This window comes from Lissotriton helveticus, chromosome 7, assembly GCF_964261635.1.
Source record: "Lissotriton helveticus chromosome 7, aLisHel1.1, whole genome shotgun sequence".
NCBI lineage: Eukaryota > Metazoa > Chordata > Amphibia > Caudata > Salamandridae > Lissotriton > Lissotriton helveticus.
This window is the reverse complement of record NC_136068.1, coordinates 397,450,479-397,471,634: the sequence shown is the minus strand read 5'-3', so window position 1 is coordinate 397,471,634 and position 21,156 is coordinate 397,450,479. Positions and strand designations below refer to the sequence as shown.

At 45.3% G+C, this 21,156-nt stretch overlaps 1 protein-coding gene across 5 annotated transcripts in view; it reads left to right on the top strand.

Annotated features, from left to right (window-relative positions):
* The window catches only part of MTO1 (mitochondrial tRNA translation optimization 1), a 569,440-nt gene that overhangs the window by 43,097 nt on the left and 505,187 nt on the right, over positions 1-21,156 (top strand). The gene's annotated exons all lie outside the window — the stretch shown is intronic.

The window sequence follows — 21,156 nt, the reverse complement described above, 5'->3', positions numbered from 1 at the left end:
CATGAGGGAGAAGGGACTCTCGCCAACAGAGGAGTGAATGGTGCTTCTATGAGCCCAAAGTAATTTTTTTAACTCCTCATCCCACAACAGGTTTCCTTTGATGGCTAGTTGGAGAATACCTTTGATACTGCGATTGGCCCTCTCAACAATACCATTACCGCTGGGATGATAAAGTGCAGTGAACCTTGGTTGAATGCCAGAGGCAGACAAGTAGTTTTCCATTTCAGTAGATTTGAATTGCACACCATTGTCAGATAGGATAATTTTGGGAAATCCTTCCCTCAGGAAAATGTTGTCCAGAAATGTGATAACCGTTTTAGTGTTAATTGTACTTACTACACTTACTTCCAACCACCTGGAAAAAGTGTCTACAAGAACTAAAACGTACTTCTGAGAACCATCTTGCCATACAACAGGACCCATAAAATCTACTGCAATGACTTCCCATGGAAGTTCCGGACATGAGGGAGAAGCTAAAGGAGGATTGAAAGTTTTAAGAGTCTTATCAGAAACTTCGCACTTGACACATGATCTTACACACCTTTCCACATCTATGTCTATTTTAGGCCACCAATAGAGTTCTTTCAAGCGTAGCTTGGTACGTGTGATGCCAGAATGCCCTTCATGACACAGATCAAGTATTCTGGTCGTAGATTCTATGGAGGGATAATTTTATCACCACGTAGGAATAAATTGTCACACAGTTTGTTACGCACCTCCCTGAAACCTCTGAGTTCATCAGTAAGTGACTTTTTATCCATTCCATTCCATCCATTCACACTCAAATTTTTAAGATCCCGTAAGACTTGGTCCGCATTCTCAGCTTCAAGCCATTCCTCTTTACTAAAACTGCTCTGAACAATATCAAGGGATATAGAGGCAACTGAAAAGTCGTTCCAAGGATTTTTGTTCAGTTCAGTTAAAGGTAACGACATATGACTTAAGAAATCAGCCGTGAAATTCTTAACACCATGTATGTATTGTATATTGTACAAGAAATCTTGCAGTCTCAAGGAGAGTCTGGCAATTCTGGCTGTGGCATTGGTCAACCCTTCAGTAGTAAGGAGTTTAGTAAGGGGTTTATGATCACATCGTAACACAAATTTCCTGCCCCATAAAAATTTCCACATGCCAATGTTTCGCGTTCGATCACTGAATATCGTTCTTCAGCAGGAGTGAGCGAACGCGAAGCAAAGGCAACAACAGATTCACCATTGTTATCATCCGGTTGGGTTAGGACAGCACCTAAACCTTTACTGCTGGCATTAGTGGTTACAATGGCGCTGGCACGGGGTTCAAAACCCTGAAGATTAGGGGGGCTTGAGTAGTAGCTCTTTTAATTTCAACGAAGGATTGGTGGCAAGCAGAGTACCAAGAGAACTGCACTTTGTTTTTGAGGAGTGATCTCAATACTTGAGTCTTCTCGGAAAAGTTTTCCACATACTTAGAATACAACTCTACAAGACCAAGGAAAGACCCTCCTTGTACTTGGGAGCAGGTGCTTCAGTAATTGCTTTTATTAGACTAGTTTTGGGTCTAATGCCTTGAGAACTTACTTCATGACCTAGGTACGTGACCTTTGTCTCTCAAACTTGCACTTAGATATTTCAGCAGTGACACCATTTTCTTGTAACACTCTCATGACCATTCTAAGGCGCTCATCATGCATTCTTTTATTGGCTCCCATCACAAGGATGTCGTCTTGAAAGAATATCACACCTTGCATATCACCAAATAACTCGTGCATTAGTCTTTGGAAGACTTCCGCAGCGGAGGCAAGTCCAAATGTCATGCGTCGGAATTGAAAACAGCCAAAAGGGGTGCAGAAAGCTGTAAAGCGTCTGCTCTTGGGATGCAGAGATATCTAGTGATACGTGCAGGGGAGCTCAATGGTAGAAAACCATTTTGCACCCTTGGTTAAGAAAGCATTTCATCAATCCTAGGGAGTTGGAATTGATCCACAATTATGTTATCATTCAAGTAACTACAGTCAATACACATACACATCTTGCCATTGGCCCGTCTGGCGATCACAATGGGTGAAACCCAATCAGATGTTTCCACAGGTTCAATTATGGAAGCATCTTGAAATTTCTGCAATCCTTTTTAACCTCTTCTCCAACAATCAGTGGAATGTGGCGAACTTTATGTATATGGGGAATAGCATTGGGCTTAACAAGGATTTTATGAGTAAATCCATCAAGTTTCCCAATAGTACCGTTGAAAACTTTGGGAAATTCATCTAAAATCCACTTTTTGGTGTTTTCAGCATCCCAAAGTACCAATACTTGTTTGGGACTATTGAGATCTAACACAATGTTAAGAGAACGTTGGTCTTTCCATCCTAGAATGGAAGGTCCTTCTATAGCCACATATAACTTACACAATGCTTTTCTTCCTTTAAATTGGAACACTAAAGATATGTACTCCAACATATCAGTCTTTTGCCCTGTGAAACTTTCTGGATTAACATCAGTAGGTTGTAAGTGCAAACCAATCACTTGAGAAAATTTGTCTTCCCATACAGACTGAGCAATTATCGTAAATAGAGATCCACAATCTGCTCCAACCTGTTAATCAATACCGCCAAAGGAAATTATGCATAAAGGTTTGCTACTGTCACTTCCAGTGATATTTACTACCACATATTTCTTTGAGCTAGTGGACACAATATCAGAGTTCTCAGGGGACTCATCAGAGTCATTGCCTGACAAGTCTGAATTGATGTCTGTAACACATGCAACTCGAGATTGTTAAAAACGCTTCTCTCTGTAAACTTTAGAAAAATGACCTTTGATACCACATTCTAAACATTTAGCTGATTTGGCAGGATATTTGTTAAAAGAAGCTGTGTGTGCAGTGCTTCCACATCTGTAGCAGACGAACCCAGGACGGGTGTAGTTCTCTTGTTTTTTAAATTGGAAGTAGGAAACGGCTTTGATTTGAATGTAGGAGTCTTTCCTTTTTTGTCATCACTGACTTTATTGACATAGACTATGTCAGTGGAAGGAGAAACAGCTTTGGTGCATCTTTCTGAGAGTTCCGCTTTATTAACTAGTGTAATGATATCCTTTAAAGGTGCTTCACCTTCAATCAACAGTCTATCCTGGATGTTTTTATTCTTGGTGCACATAACTACTTGATCTCTGATCATGTCATCGTGTAACATGCCAAATTTGCATTTGATGGCAAGAAGTGTAAGTGAGGAGACAAAATCATCAACTGATTCATTGGGATCTTGTTTCTGCTTATAGAAAGTACGCCTGGATACAGCTACGCAGACAGATGGTGAATAGTGATCATCCAGGTCAGCTATGGCACTCTTGAAAACATCAAAGTCCCCACTTCTTTCATTTTTTTGCATTTGACAATAAACTCTGAGACCTTCAGGCCCTAAGCAATGCATTAGAATTCTTTTTTTCCTTTCAGGAGATAACACGTTGCCATTGTCTTCAAGAATGGGCATATAGTTTATATAATACTCTTTCCACTCTAGCCACTTGACAATGGGTTCCCCTGGATTAGTTAGAAATTCTTTGGGGTTATTGAGGGTGATGGTAACATTAGCCACTTGTGTGACATTAGAAGAATTAGAAGTGCCTGAATTCCCTTCCATGAGTAATATGCAATGATGCTAAAACAGTGAGAAAAATGGTGTGAAGGATTAAATTTTTTTTTGTAATAATAAAGATAAAACAGTCTTACTGTAGTCAAAGGATAGTTGAGATGAATTGTTACTATCTGCTTGTAATTATACTCGCATTCGCACAGAAGGTAATCAAATTGTCTCCTGTAGTATAAATAAAGTATCAGCACTTTTTTCGAAATAAAAATCCAAGATGGCCGCTCGTGACCTCGCGCGTATCAGAGTCGTGCATCGCACATTTCAGCGTCGTGATACAGGGACGCTCTGACGTTGTAGCAAACTGCCGTAGCGCTGGAACGCAGAAAAGAAGAATAGAATGCCTGGCTTTGGGAGCTGAAAGTAGCACATGGAGCGGCGGGTTACAGTAGATTTGAAAGTAAGCAGGATTGTCAACTTTGTACGTTGCAGAAGAGATGAACAAAGGGGAAAAGAGAAAAAAAATAAAATATATATATATATAAACTCACAATGAGTCAGTGAAATCCCCTTATTGAAGTCTCTCTTCTGTTTGCTTCGAATAATTTAGCAGATTGGCATCCTTTGTAGAAAACTGTAAATTAGGGTGTATTTTCAAGATAGTAAGGTTTTCTTGAAGAAAAGGCAGGGGCTGGACCATCAATTGTCTCCAAATCGGTGTAGTATCTTCAGAAGAACACCAGACTAGTATTTATAGTTTGAGTATGATCCTTTATTTCCAGCCCCTGCGCAGTAGGCACAACCAGTACGAACGGTCTACAGCCAGAACTGACCCAGAGGAATTCTAATACATCAAACAGTTCTATGTTCTAAATAATAATTATAGTGTTCTGAATGTGAGTAATACAAAAGACCCACTACTTACCACAAAAGCACTATACTACCGTGTTATTATCCACCGCGGCTACTGGATTAACATTTTGGCAACAAAGTCCCTTTTTCGAAAACCTTGCTAAGCTCTGAGCAGGAAGGAATAAGTATAAAAAATTTGAATCAGAATGAAATCTACGATATAAAAAAGGAGATAGATCAAGCAAAATACGGCTTATAAAAACGGCAAGTCCTAAAAAAACAACCACCCTTTCCAAAACAGAATGCCTATCTAATAATGCCAAAGAAAGATGTCAAGAATTCTCCAACTTTTCAGAGAACATGAAGCAGACCGCTCAGTCCTTAGAGAAAGTCAAGGAGACCTTAATTCTCCCTCGCAAACATTGTGAACTCACAGGACCACAACGGGAAGCCTTTAAACGTCAACACTTCCTTGTCTAATTTGAGATAAGTCCTAGCAGTAGAACTGACTAAAATAATTGTGAATGCAAAACACTCCTCCAACTTTTCTGAACCCATTCATACGACTCTACTCAAGGAGTGTGCCCTTAACATCACCCGGTAGTAGACCAACTTATTCAATGCCTATAGTTCAAGGAATGTTCCCTGATGCCTAAAGACCGCTCAGTTCTCACTGCTGATAAAGCAAGCCTTGATAAAACTAATAAGTGTCGCCTGTGGCTTCTATTGGCTTTCCCAATGCCTTTTGCCGATGCTGTGTATGTTGGTCAAACATTTAAAAGTTTTTTTTTTAAAAAGGCAGCTGATGCGGCTGTAATGGCCATGTCATTTCGTTGGTGCTTACAAGTGTAACGATGGATGTGCGCTTAGAAAATGACGCAGGCTCCGTTTACTGATCCGAGATGGTTTGATGCATTTTTAAAAATGAAAAACTAGTGCAAAAGAGATTTTTTTTTAGCACAAAGAGGTGGACAGCAATTTGCTGCCTGATCCTCCCCTTCTCCCCATAACAAATAAAAGGGAGCAAAAAAGACAGTGGGATTGGGGGACAATGGAGTAGTTGGTGAGGAGGGACCAGCCTGGAGTGGGTGGGGAGAGGGGAAAAGCAGCACATAAGGGAGAGCAACACAGGGGCTGGTAGAAGAAGCACATGAGCAAGAAAGCAACATGGAATGTGGAAGAGGCAGGGAGTTTGGCTGTGGGAGAGCTCTTGAAGAGAGAGCTTTCAACACAAGGGAGACAGCAATGCAGAGAAGCACATATTGAGATAGCTGGATGTGTTTTGTAATACTATATAGGATGATTTTTGGATCTGGCTGACATGGACCATTAAAAGTGGGATGGATAGCTCTCCTCCAGAAGACATTATGCAAGCCCCATCAGCTATATATCTCCACCATATCCAAGTTACAGCGACGTAATACTATCGGAATGCTTTATCATACACTCAATGAGCTAGTTATATGGACCATTAGAACAGATTCCAGATGGCCTACATGTAGGTCAGAGAATTCTAATGATGTGCATATATGTACAGTAATTTACTGTAGAAGTCGGAACACAAACAGCATTTTATACTTGGAGGTAGGTATTTATTGAATTTGATTGTTGTAAGCTAGATTACATTCGATTTGTACACTTGGCACACTAGCACTTTATCATATTAGTAAAAAGTAATAGACTAAATTAAACATGGTCGTAAATGCAGTGGTAGATGGTCGATTTAAGGTAACTCAAGAAGCAGACAAAGGACATTTTAAATTGGGAGGCGCTAGGTGGCGCACGACAGAGATGGCCGCGCACCAGTAAGGCTCCAGCCAGCCCGGGCGGGAATATATACTTCATCCCCATCCTGAACCATCTATAAAACCTTAAACACGTCCCAAAGTGAAGCGGAATAACAGCGGAGTGCGGCGATATCCTTTTTTTGCTGCAAGCAAAGCAGAGCCGGAGTGAACAACTGAGGGAACCCTCGGCATGAGGGGGTAGCGGCACGCTGGAACTATGTGGCGGCGGAAAACGTCAGGAAAGGCCGGGGATAATTGACGGAGGTGCCGCAGTGAGAGAAGGACCTGGACTGCAGCAAGGGCGTCTCCGGAATACTAACGACGCACCCCAGGGTACTAGGAGAGAGCTGTGACGGACGTGCCAAGCCACTACGACTTGGAATCTGCCTGGTGAGGGAGACCAGAGCCTACCGGTAACGCACAGCATACCGGACGCGGATAAGGGGAGGCGCGCTGCGGCAGAGATTTTAAACAGCGTGAGGGATGGCATACTGCACTATATGCTGGCATTGTTGGGGAGAGCAAGTTACGGTTCAACCACGCTGCTGCCGCCGTGCACCCCCCTGCTGTGCTGATGACGACGGAGGCAAGCCGCCATTTTAGCCTACAGGCTGAACTGCGGGAGTGAGAGAGGCGAGTCCCCACTGAGCGTCCCCTGAATTGCACATTGAGGCCCAGTGGCGACTAGGTACACATACTGCCCATAGGCCAGATGAAAAAGGGAATGGCAGCACGAGGATTTGGCATGAGATAACCGGTGGGGCATCCATTTTGGGAGCGTGAACGCGAGACCCACAGACCTAAGGAAGGCTCTGCAGACGCTGCTAGTCAGGCCACGAGCTTCATGCACATGCAGGCACCTAGAAATTCGAAAGTATGGGTTCGCTCTGTTGAGGGCTCTTAAAAGCTAACGCTCTAAACTGCAGTGGGATCCGACGGTCATTGGTGTCATGAGCAGCACCGACCACGACTGCGCAATAAAGTTTGATTGATTGCCAGAGGCCACAGTGCGAGCAGGTGGAGTCAAGACTCACACACCTACGTAGTGCATACAGCGGAGGTCACGCATAAGGCATACGACCAACACAAGAACGACGCTGAAAGAGGCAGATGGGGGGCTGTTACAAAGCACCTATCTGGAACCGAGGAAACTAGTTACTTGCCTCCAAGTCAATAACGAGCAGGCACCATGAGGCGCGCGGATGCCAAGCAATCTAAACTCTCATTTGACTCGCGCAGACCGCCTCGATCTAACTCGGCAGAGCAGACGGCGTCGGATACGGCGGGCCACCAGGAGGAGGACTGGAAAGCTTTACTATTGGGCATGAAGCAAAGCCTATCATCCATAGATGCGAAAATGGACACCATGAATGCCAGGATGGATTCAGTGGTATACAAACTGGAGCAACATGATCAGCGGATCAAAGAAGCAGAAACCAGGGTGTCAGAGTTAGAAGATGGCGCAGTGGCAAATAGAGAGCATGTACTCCAAATGGACAAACTGCTTAAACTAATAGGGGATAAGAACGAGGATTTGGAAGTACGTTCTAGAAGAAATAAGGTCCGAGTCCTTGGCCTTGCGGAGTCCACCAACACGAGCCGAATGGAAGACTTTATGGAAAATCTAGTGGTTAAGCTCTTTGGAAGAGAACCCTTCTCTGCACATATGACGGTGGAACGGGCCCACAGGTCGCTAGCAGCGCGTCCACCACCAGGAGCACCGCCGAGGCCGGTAATAGTACGCTTCCTAAACTACCGTGATAGAGATACGGTGCTAAGATTGGCACGGTAGAAGAAACAAGTTCGCTATGAGAACACTACACTGGCATTTTTTCCTGACTTTACACAGACCGTGCAGGAAGCTTGACGCAAATTTGCGGCAGTGAAGAAAAAACTCCAAACACAGGACATACCGTATGCTATGATGTATCCTGCGAAGGTGAGGATCACCCATCTAGGGAAACAACACTTTTTTGCTACTACCCAGCAAGCAGAAGACTACCTTCGACGGGCCCGTCAAGCGGCATCTTCAGAGGAGGAAGCACGAAGATGGTCCAGATCCCTCTCTCCAAGGTCGAACCCAGAATGAAGCGGCAGGCCCCAACTAACGGACAATTGACTGCTGGGAGCATACTGCAGCATGTGAACTTCTCCGGATTGGTGGCGTATTAATCTTGATAATGATTGTGACATTGGTTCCGCCCGGACACTCACCTCCTTCCCGCTAAAGTTGCCTGCTTAATTAAGTGGGGAGGCTGGCGGGTGAAATAGGGGAGGAGAGTGGGCAAGGTGTGAGTCCCTAGTGACTTCCATACGAGGGCGAACCCCAAATTCTCTTCCTTAATGAGGGTGGGGGATTTACTAATTTTGAAGCTGTTAAGAGGGAGGGTACGCATGCCTGGCAAGTTGGGGAAGCCGGAGGGTGGGGGGGGGGGGGGAGGGTATTCATGAGGAAAAGTTGCTTATTACACAGTTGAGTGAGAGTTACGGCACAGGTGTTCTAGACATAACCATGTACAGAGGAAATGGCGGATACTGCAGGGGACATTAGTAAGATTGCAGTGTTATCCTGAAACGTACGGGGACTGAATAATCCACAGAAAAAGAGGCAGGTACTGGGATATTTAGACATACATCATATTAAAGTGGCATTCCTTCAGGAAACTCATCTAAACCCCAAAGTTACTCCCCAGTTTGCAGCGAAATGGGCATCTTGTCGCTCCTTCGCATCGTACTCCGGGTACTCTAGGGGAGTGGCCATCCTGGCGATATTACCTGGTTTGGGGGAGGTTGAACACGCAGGATGTCACCGTTGCCACTTATTATGGGCCTAACACTGATGAGCCGCACACCCTGCTATTGCTATGGACTAAAATCCAAGCACTTGGCACAACATATGTCATTTGGGGGGGGGAGACTTGAACACGGTTTTGAACCCGCGGGTGGACAGATCCCGAGCCTCCCCTATGCATTATACTAATATGCAACGCAAATTACGAGACATAATAGAATCTAACTATCTTCTGGATACATGGAGGTATAAACATCCCACACAGCAGGAAGGGATGCATCATTCTTCACTACACTCCTCGTGGGCCAGGTTGGATTATCTGATAGTATCAGTGGGTATGGCACACTGGCTGGAACATCTGAGCCATCTAGCCTGCACCTATTCTGATCATTTGCCAGTAGTGGCTACCCTGAAGGCTCCGGTTACCCAATCCCCCTATATTAACTGGCGCCTCAACCCCTTGCACCTTCAGTATTCAGTTTTTAGAAAGGAAACAGAACAGGAAACTCAGTACTTCTTTGCACGCAATGTGAAATCAGTCTCGAGCTTAACAACAGTATGGGAGGCATTCAAAGTTACAGTGAGAGGGGGGTGTATCTCTAAAGGGGGGTGGCATTCTTAGGGACCTCCGAAGAGAATTACATAAATTAGAGGGGGAAATAAAACCTCTCCAGCGAGAACTCACAGCTGGAGATGAGGAGAGTGCCACGAGGGCTAAACTACGTGGCAAAATGATGGACTATGAGGAAGCAGCGGATCAGGAATGTAGATTCCGAGGGAAGGCCCATATGGCTCGGGTGTATGGTGAGAGAGACCGCCCAGAAAGAACCTTAGCGAACGCAGTATGCCCCCCTAAATTTGCGAACTATATAGCAGAAATACATGATGCACAGGGCAAGATGCACAGCAACCTCCCAGAGCAATTGGCTACATTCGTAGACTACTATACAAAGCTTTACACCTCTCAGAGGGGCACCCCATTAGATTTGGGGCAGTACTTTGAGGACACAGCCTTGGCGTGGCTGGGGGACACAAAGCGAAAGTTCATGAATCTTGATCTGGAGGTGGACGAGATCAAGGAAGCAATAATGAGCATGCACTCAGGACGAGCACCGGGGTTTGATGGACTGCCTGTAGAGTTCTACAAGGCCTATTTACTTGCCCCCATTCTAAAGGAAGTCTTCTATGAGGCGTTGGAGGAGGGAAGGCTGCTGGACACCATGCGCGAAGCCCAGATAATTTCCTTGTTCAAACCTGGTAAACCTTCGGCGAGCTGCGATTCATACCGCCCCCTCTCACTGTTAAACTGTTACACTAAAATACTAGCAAAAGTACTGACCACCCGGCTCAACCTTCTGATGGAACGGCTGGTATTGCCGGACCAGGCAGGATTTGTCCCAAACAGGGTCACGTCACATAATCTCAGGACCCTACTGGCTATAATGCAAGATATAGACCCTGAGTGCGCGGCGGTGGCTGTCTTTTTATACTTCACAAAGGCGTTTGACTCTGTGGAGTGGGATTACCTGATAGGAATATTGGGTTACATGGGAATGCCACTCACATTCCTCAACTGGGTACAACTACTGTATAGCCAACCTCGAGCCACAGTACTTTTGAATGGGGCCAGATCAGGCTCTTGTATGGTCTCCAGGGGCACGAGGCAAGGATGCCTGCTATTCCCATTATTATTTGCCTTAGCGATTGAGCCATTAGCAGCGAAACTACGACAACACCACAAGGACAGTGCACTGATATACCCGGCTAGGTAACTGCTCATATCCCTATATGCGAATGATATGACGCTGTACATTAAAAAAAACCAGGACAACCTCAACCCGGTACTGCGCGAAATAACCAAATTTTGGGCCATCTCAGGAGTACACATAAATTGGGCTAAATCTGCTATATTTCCACTGACAAATAAGACCACGCAGCATCAGCTAGACTACCCTTTAATATGGGAGGCGGATGATTTTAAATACTTAGGGATACACATTGCTAGGGCAAAGAAGTACTAATACATGCTAATTATGGAGTGGCCATTGACAAAATAACGGATAGTATAACCAAATGGATTAGATTGCCCCTCTCGATGGCGGGACGGATATCCCTCATTAAGATGACAATACTGCCAAAATTTCTATATCTCTTTACTAATATACCTTACTACCCGGGGATATTCTATTTTAGCACACTCAAATGCAGCTCTAACGGCTTATTTGGGGGGGAAACAAGCACGACTCAAACTAGACACATTGATGCTGCCATATCATCAGGGAGGGTACGATGTCCCTAATTTCGAACAATACCACTACTGCGCCCAGGCACACTTTGCCGTATACTGGTTGCACTCGCCTCCTTACATGGCGCACTTGGCAGTGGAAGGTGGGTATGGCCCGACTCCCCCAGAGGGATATATATATTCACGACGGTGAAAGGACGAGAGCGGGACCCTTCCACCGTGAACTGTACTGTAACTGAATGGGGGTGGATAGCACGCAGAATGAAAGTGTCACTGATGTATTCTCCTAGGGTGACGCTGGCACGTATTCCGTTGCTGCGTGTTACAAGCGAGTAAATATGCCGAAGGTTGCTACACGCCCTACATTATAGCGCTTGGGGGGGGCCTGTACACTGAAGGGCAGTTCCGTACTAAGGAGCAATTTTTTGGAGAGCACACACCCACTACCATGGATGTATTCATGTATACCAGACTACGGCAAAGCATGAAATCCATTTCCCCAGAGTTCCCTTTAGAACCGGACATTTTTTTTACCCCTGCATACATTGCTACAAAAAGAGGCCCCCAGGCATGTCATATCCTTATTATATAAACAAGTGTGGGACACCCCCCTCTCTCATCCTCTGCGAGCCAGAACAGAGTGGGATACAGACCTGGAAGCCCCCCTAACAGTCGAACAATGGGAAGCAAGCTGTATGAAGACAGAGGCGATCACGGGGAATAGCAGGCTGCGCCTGATACATTTTAAATTTCTACATAGGCTGTACCACACCCCGGTTAAATTGCACAAATTTCTATTGAGAGAAAATGACAGATGTGAACGATGCGGGAGGGAAGGGGCGGACTTTATACACTTGGCACGGCAGTGCCCGAAGGTAGCGACCTACTGGGGGGAGGTGCTTGAGGGAATGTCCAATATGATAGGAGTACGGATACCAATGTCCCCACTGACAACTCTACTGGGTTTGACACAAGATATTAAAACTTTCCACAAGAAGTACTTGGCACTGGGCATACTGTTGGCAAAGCGCCAAGTGGCCTGCAGATGGGGAAGGGGTTGTACGCCTAAATTCAAGGATTGGGTACAAGATCTTACCATCTGGCAGGAGCATCTACATAACTATGCAGACACCCTGCCCATGAAATCCCAGCCCAAAGATATATGGGCCCACTCACGGCCTACCTCCTAGCACAAGCTGCGGACAGTGAGGAAGTACAGGAGGAGGGAGGGACAACAGCTAGAGAGGGAGGAAACTGAAAACTGGATGAGGTAGGACGTACCTGAACATACCAGAGCATGAGGAGGGAGGGCTTACCGGGAATATCTACTACAAGAGAATAGACGTGGACGAATGTAGATACGAAACCCAGGAAATGCTCTACGTGGAGGAGAAATAACGCAGAAATGTAAAAATTTTATCCCCTGCTGTGCACTAGCAACTGATGCCAGACTGGGTAATGTTATGCAATGCCGTCGAAAGTGGAACGGGGGGGGTTTGAGGTACGGGGGGATTAGAGGGAGGGAAGGTTAATGCAGTTTGCTGATTTGACAATTGCCATGAAACACAGCCTGGGACTTTGACAACTTTAAATTGGAGTTCATACTTTTTCTGACACTGTACTGTATGAAGATTTAATAGAGGGTTTGAAACGTAAAAAAAAAAAAGGACATTTTAAATTAGGTCCCAACCCTGTTTCTTCAGACCTGGACAAGAGGATGTAAGGTAGAGTAAACCCTGAAACAATCTAGCCTGTTTCCTTACTCTTCCTTGCCTGATTGACTAGGAAGACTCTCTCAGGTTTGTCTGAGTCTCCTGTCCTGTGGGCTGGGGAGGGGGCTTTTGTAGGAAACTGGGTTGTTTTTGCAGTAATCCCCTCACTGTTAGCCTGGTTATTGATGCAACTTTGACTGACCTGCACTGAGTTCCTGCTAACCAGGTCCCTAGTGCGGGTGTTCGTTCCCCCAAAACTCTAGAATTGTTTCCCTCAATAGGGAAATACCTTTGCCACTCTCTGTAAGTCCCTAGTAAATGGAACCCCTGGACCCTAGGGACTGAAGTACTAAGGGTCCTTAGTGCTGCAGCATGCATTGTGCCCCCTAAAGGACTCCTCACCAAACACATACAAGACTGCCACTGCAGGCCGCGTGTTCTGTGTGCCATGTTTCCTAACACTGCATGTAGCATTTGTAAGTCACCCTACAGCAGGCCTTACAGCCCTAAGAACGGGTGCTTAATATCACATGTGAGGGCATACCTGCATGAGCAGATATGCCCCTGTGCTGGACAGTGCTATTACTGGCAGTGCAAGTGAACAGGGAAGCCATTTTAGAACATGTGCTGGATACTGGTGAAAACACGTTCTCCAGCTAGATGAGGGCTTCACTGAAGATAGGTATGTTTGGTATTAAACATCTTGTATTAATAAACCCACACTCCTAGGCTGGTGTGCTTCAAAGAAGCTCCCATCTTTGAAATGTGACCCCCCCCGCCCCGTCCACCCACCCCCATCCTCTAGAGCCTTTTGGCACCTGGACTGGCAGGAAATTAGCTAATTAGCTAGTCAGGTAAGCATGCCTATGCTCCAGGCTCGTACCACCCCCAAGGTGGCTTAACCTGATGTGGGTATGACTTTTCAGAAGTGGCCCACTTTGTGTTGGCACACTTAAGAACTCTGGGACAGAATTATGCCCACTCCCCACAGTACGTGGTCGTAGAGGGGGCATAGTGACCCCAGGGGTCAGTGGCCCTTTGGTTACCATCCTGCACTCCCCTAATGCCCCTAAATTTAGCATGTAGGGGAGCCTCTGGCACCAGGAAATCAGATCCTACTGACCTAAAAGCCGAAGAAGGACGTGAAGAGTCGCATCTGCAAGAACAGAAGACCCAACAACTGACTTGGCGCCAACCCTACCAGCCTTCCTGCTGACTTCAACAATTGCTCGAAAAGACAACTTGTCCCGCAGCTGCTGAGCCCCCAAAGCCCGGGAGAGCTGCCAGCACTTCACCCAGGAACTAAGACCTCCTGAGAAGTAGCGGACCTGCATCTGCCAGGCATCTAAAGACTCCTGAAAGGACTTTGGAACTCCAGAAACTCAAGGCCTGAAGACATCACTGCACCTGTCGCTCCTAGCCTTAGTTAAAGTGGGCCAACGGTATCAACGTGGTACCCTGGCCCTTCAGAGATAGTCCAGTGTGGTCTCACCTCTCATAAACTGCAACATCGTCTGCAGCCTCTGCACTCAGGCCCACCCTCCCTCCAGCGACTTCTACCGATAAGAAAAACCAGAAGCCTAAAGACACCTTTGCACCCGTCGCCCCCAAGCTGTTGAGAAGAGGACCAAAGGTGTCCCTACATTCCCGAACATCTTGAGGCTTGAGCCCCCCTGTTGGTTCATCCAGATTGGCCTCCCAGACTGAGCCTGCAGCCTCTTTACGCGAAGACCGATCTCCGTACAATAACATTGAGCCCCCAACGCTGTTTTGTACACCTGCACTCGCCTTCCCTGGTGGTGTTCTGTTGGTGCTGCCTTGAACGTTGCACACCACTCACCTTAACTCCTGGAGATTGGCCCTGTAAATCACTGTACTGTACCTCAATACCGCATCGACTTTCCATCTCATAGGATAACATTGCAGCTTCCAACAATTGCACTGTCAACTTTTTGAACTGAAAAGAACTTCTATTTAAAAACGTACTTAACTGAGCAAATTGCTTCTGGTGCCTAAACATATATAAAGATACGTGTTATATTGTAAATTGGTGTGGAACTCCTTATTGAGTTATGTGCCTCATTTCTTGATCAGTGTGTGTATTTTCAGCTGTCTATCACTCCTCTATGATAAGCCATAGGCTGGTCGACCACACTACCCCCTAGAACACCTTGGAATCGCTAGAGCAAGCCCCTGTCCACTTATAAGGGAACTCCTGGACTGTTTACACAATGTATCCCATTTTGATGTACCAATTAAAGAGCCAGCTTCCTACACCATGGCAGTGGGAGGAAATCACCACGGGCAATTGGATTTTGAACATGATGCATCACAAATATTGCCTAGAACAGCTCAAAAAACCACAACCAATTCCCCCCAAAACAAGAAGATATGAAGGAGTAGGGGGTCATACAGCTCAGGAAAGAGGTCAAAGAACTCTTACAAAACAAAAAAAGGCAATAAAGAAGGTGCCAGTAATGGCACAAACAAGGCGAACTACTCGCCTTACTTCCTGATTCCCAAACAAGACCTCACTTTGAGATCAATTTTGGACCTCCGGTTCATAAACAGATTCATCTGCACACAACACTTCGGGATGACAACATTTCAAGGAGTAATCCCACTCCTTCGAAAAGTGGACTACATGGCAACTTTATATCTGAAAGATGCCTATCTGCACATACCATGAATCGAGCACACAAACGGTAGCTACGATTTGTACTAGAGAAAATTCACTACCAATTCAGAGTCCAACGATTCGGCATTATAGGCAGCACCAATGGTCTTTACAAAATGTCTTGTAAGAAGGAAGGGAATACATGTTTACCCATATCTAGACAACTGGCTCGCAAAGGCGAACACAAAACAAAATTGCCAAAGGGACATTCACACAGTAATCGGAACCTTAGAATTCTTGGGGTTCACCAAAAACCACGAGAAATCGTCACCACAACCAGAACATGAAAAGATGTTCCTGGGTGTGACCGTGAACTCGAAGACAGCATGCACATACCCTAAGCAGAGGTGGGTAAAAATGGTGGCAGAGCAAGATCCTCTATACCAAGGTCTCTGCCATTGAGGAAAGCCATGAAACTAATGGGCATGATGGCATTATGCATCACACTCATAACACATGCAAGACTGCACATGTGGCCTTTCCAAGAATGGCCATGCAATAATTGGTTTCATGCCACCAAGAGTTGGGAGGATCTAGTAGTTGTCACAGCAAAAATACAAATGGAGATACAATGGTGAGCTATTCAAGACGCCAACTTCAAAAGTGGCAATCTCAACAGATGCACCCCACAAGGGGTGTGAAGCACAGGCAACCTGAAAGGACTGGGACAATAGAACAACACAGATGCGTTGACGCACGTCAACTTCCCGGAAATGAAAACAGTGTTCCTATCTCTGAAGGCTTTCCAAGCACACATAGCAGGAAGAACCGTACTACTTCAAACAGACAACATGACAACTATGTTATACCTGAACAAACTGGGAGGCACACTCATTCTCCCTGAGCAAGCTAGCCCAGGAAATATGGCAAAGGGCAATACCAAGGAGGATCAACCTACAAACTGTCCATCTAACAGGAAAAGGACAGACCGAGCCGGATGGACTGAGCAGACAAGAAAACCGCTTCCACAAATGGGAACTGAAACAGGAAACCTTGGAGAACATCTAGGAGATGATCTTCTAGGCCTGGGGCAATCCAACAATCGATCCGTTCACAACAGCAGAGAACAGAAAATATCAACACTTTGTCTCTTGGTTTCAACACCACCAGTCATAGGGGAATGCCCTGTCACTTAAATGGTCAGGGAGATTTGCATACACCTTTCCACCAATTCCCCTAATACCCAAGGTGCTGGAGAAAGCCAGACAACCAGGAATAAACCTCATCCTCATAGCCCCGCAATGGGCCAGCCAGTTGTTTTAGTTATGTATTTATTATTTTTCTTTCTAGCTCTAGTATCAAACCTATTAGAGGTGTCCAAGGAACAAATGATTAAAATTTAAAAAGGAACGGGACCTCCTCACAGTGCAGGAGGGGAAGGTGTAGCACCCGGAACTAGCAACACTCAATCAGATGTCCTGGCGCCTGAATACATAGAGTTCAGAAACCTACAGTTACTGCTTACCTACCACAAGACAATGCTACTCAGCGAAGTAGAAGCTATATATCCACTGGTGCAGGAAGAACAAAAGAATGGAAAGAAGAACAAAACAGGAAACTGTACTAACATACCTCACTCACCAGTAGGATCGTGGGCTAGCCTATTCAACACTAAAGGTACATCTAGCAGCAATAGTAGCCTACACCACTGGCACTTCATGTAACAGCTTCTTCACATCACTAGTGGTGAAAAGGTTTTTGGAAAGTTCAAAAAGAATTGCACCCCAAGAGCAGTCCAACCTCTGATGTGGAATCTTAACACAGTACTAATGCAATGAATGGCAAAGCCATTTGAACCTATGCACAAGGCAGATCCCTAATCACTCACAGTTAAAAACAGCATTCCTAATTGCAATCACCTCCTTGTGGAGAGTAAGTGAACTACAAGCTTTAACGATGCAGGAACCATACATGCAAAGAAAACAAGGACAGGGTGTTTCTCTGAACCAACTCACAATACTTACCAAAAATAGTGAGCAAATGTCATGTGACTCAAAACATAGAACTATTGGTATTCTTCAAAGAGCCACAAACATAAATGAAAAGACCCCTATGCACCTTAGACGTAAGGAGAGCTTTAATGTACTATCTGCAAGAACCAAAAGACTTTCGCTAAGGAAACCAATTGTTTGTCTTTTGCGCAAAAGCAAGCAAGGGTTCTCCAGTATCAAAAGGAACCATCTCACAATTTATTGTGGAAATAATACAAACTTGCTAAGTAGGCACAGGGAAGACACTACCCTCATGCCCAAGAGCACATTCAACAAGTCAGAATGGCTCAACTTTAGTGTTCCTAGCAAACGTACACATAGGCACAATCTGCGCTGCAGCAACGTGGACTTCACACACATTTGCAAAACATTACTGTGTGGACATTCGAATGAACAAGGAAGCACAGGTGGGACAAAAAGTACTTCAGCACCTGTTTGCAAATTCTTCCTAATTTCATCCCAACCGAATGAAGGGATGCTGCACAGCATGTGAATCCAGAAAAGCATTAATGCTACAAAACGAAATGGTTACTTGCCAGTAGGAGTAGTTTGCAGCTTGAAGAGTTTTCTGAGTTCATATACAACCCACCTCCCTCCCCAGAAATGGGAAGCAATGTAGACAGGTGTGAAAAGGAAAAAATAAGAAATCCAAACCCAGAAAATAAATAGAAAGTTTGCGACTATGCACAAGATCATACGAGACGCTGTCTGACGTCATATATGGGATGGACATACCACTAAATGGTTGTGGAAGCCCACGAAAACAAGCATTGGAAATGCAATAGGTCTCGCATTAGAAAAGTTGGAGCTATTGGTTTTGTAAATGACATTTTTTTTTTTATGTGTTGGTCTTGAAAATAGCCAAATGAATAGCTTTGTCATTTACAATGCCAATACTTTAAACTTTTTCAAATGTGACACCTATAGCATTTGTAGTGCAACATGTTTTGTATGTACGTGACTTAGATGTATTCATCTAACAAATACAAATGGCTTTTAATTTTTTAAAATAATTAATACTGAAATAAAAGTTCTTGCAATTTATATTAGCAATAGCTTTCATTCTCTAAGCTCGTAATTAGATTTCCTTTGTTTTAAAACTAGCACACGGGAAGGTGTGAGTGCTGGAGTCACTGTTTTTAGCATTGTTTGTTCCAGGTAATCAGTTTATGATTCGTATTAATAAAACTGAGCAAGGTGGCCAAGGGGTCCTGGGTTACCAAGCACGCGGACATTGTGTTGGAACTAGAGATGCCGGTTGCCTAGAGAATAACAAGTCAGGCGGCACAACAGGGGCAGAAAAAAAAAACGCGGCTGTGAAAGGAAAGTAAAAAACGCGGCGCGAAATGAAAGCCTTTGATGCAGCAAGGGGCGGAGCGGATACCTTTGAAGAGCTGCTGGAGGCACCAAGCTGGGGAACAGATGGCTGGCTTTGATGTGCACGCGATCTGGGTGTCATGTACACTCCTTAGCATGTGTGATGGATATCAAGATGGTGCACTGAAGGCACACTCCGGAAAAGCAGCTTCAAGTCAATAGAGTAGAAGCAGCGGCTGTGCACGCTTCCCTCGCAAGTAGAATGTACTGTCCAGTCGGCTGCAGGATATTCTTGGCTCTTTGTCAGGCGCAGCTCATACTTCCTCCTTTGCACTTACCGCTCACTTCAGTTTTTTTTTTAAACCTTTATCATTGCAAAACAAAAGCCACCCGAATGCGCAAGTAAAATGGGACCCAATGTGCACGACCAAATTATAGACTGAATTGGCTACCGTGACTTGTCTATGATGTTTAGTGAACTCTGTAGCACTCACCAGCCGTAGTGCAGACCACTTGTGAACATGGGGGATGGGCAACAATGTCCGAAGCCAGAGATCTTGTTGCCCCCCCATGGCCGATGCAGCTAGGTCGTCCTGCCCGGTTACTTCAGTACATTCTATTTCCTGTAGCTTTATCTTCTCTCAAATGCAGGAAGCGCCCGAATCGTACTGCAAAATATAGCATGCAAGGCACCGAAGCCTACTTTGCACCACTAAATATACAGGCAGTGCCAAAGCAAGGCTTTAAGCTTGGCAGATCCTGTTAGTACACAGCACGGACTGTATTGGAAATGTGACATTGAAACGGGACCCCGATTACCCCTCTATTCCTGCCTTTCACTCACTAGCAAGTTTTTAATGTCCTTAGATAGCACTTAAGGAGTCTGTACAATGTAACCTCTTATACACCATTACCTGAAAACAAAGTCACTTATTTATCCCGAGCGAGGGAAGTAATGGCTGGTGACCTCTAGCGCCTCAGGAGATTAATTAATGTGCTGGGGTGCGGAGCAGCTTGTCTCGTCGCACTCTGTCATGCAAGGAGAACGCAGAGCAAAAACTTGCATGGGCGTCGGAGATTGGGTGTGAAGGAGCCAGCGACTACCAGCAGAAAGGGGAGGCATGAAAATCTGAGAAGCAGTGGCGGAGAGCTGCATCGGAGGGAAATGCAACATGGCCATATATACCAACAGAGAGGAAAAGACCATTGCTGTGGGGAGGGGGGAGGAGAAATGCGACACGGCCTGGCGGCCGTGAAAGTGAAACTTGCATGGGCGTCGGAGATTGGGTGTGAAGGAGCCAGCGACTGCCAGCAGAAAGGGGAGGCATGAAAATCTGAGAAGCAGTGGCGTAGAGCAAGCTTGTATACAATATTCCATACGTATTCCTATCTAAATTAGATCATGACAGCTTTCATTCTCTAAGCTCGTAATTAGATTTCCTTTGTTTTAAAACTAGCACACGGGAAGGTATGAGTGCTGGAGTCACTGTTTTTAGCATTGTTTGTTCCAGGTAATCAGTTTATGAATCGTATTAATAAAACTGAGAAAGGTGGCCAAGGGGTCCTGGGTTACCAAGCACGCGGACATTGTGTTGGAACTAGAGATGCCGGTTGCCTAGAGAATAACAAGTCGGGCAACGCGGCCGCGAAATGAAAGTAAAAAACGCGGCGCGAAATGAAAGCCTTTGATGCAGCAAGGGGCGGAGCGGATACCTTTGAAGAGCTGCTGAAGGCACCAAGCTGGGGAACAGATGGCTGGCTTTGATGTGCACGCGTTTTTTATGTCAATGCGCTTGCGCATTGAGCTTGCTTTTCACGGGCACTGCATGGAATCGCCCGATAGTTAAGCTCTAGATAAGCCCCTATATTCTCGCAAGCTCAATGTGCAAGCGCATTGACAGGCGATACCTAAAAAGGAAAAGAGAAGACCGTTCCGGACCCAACCACTAGATGGCAGACGAATGCACAGCATTTGAATCCAGAAAACTCTTCAAGCTGCAAAAGTACTCTCAGCCTGATTCATCAAGCCGAAATCGGCTCGCAAAGGGCCAGATTCTGAGAATCTGGCCCTTTGCGAGCGCTATTTTTGCATTTGGGATTCATCATCCCAAATGCAAAAATCGGTAATAGCGATTTCGCTATTTTGCGAGGAATTACATTTAAGGAATCTCTATTTGAGATTCCTTAAATGCAATTCATCATCCATTTAAAAATTGCGAATT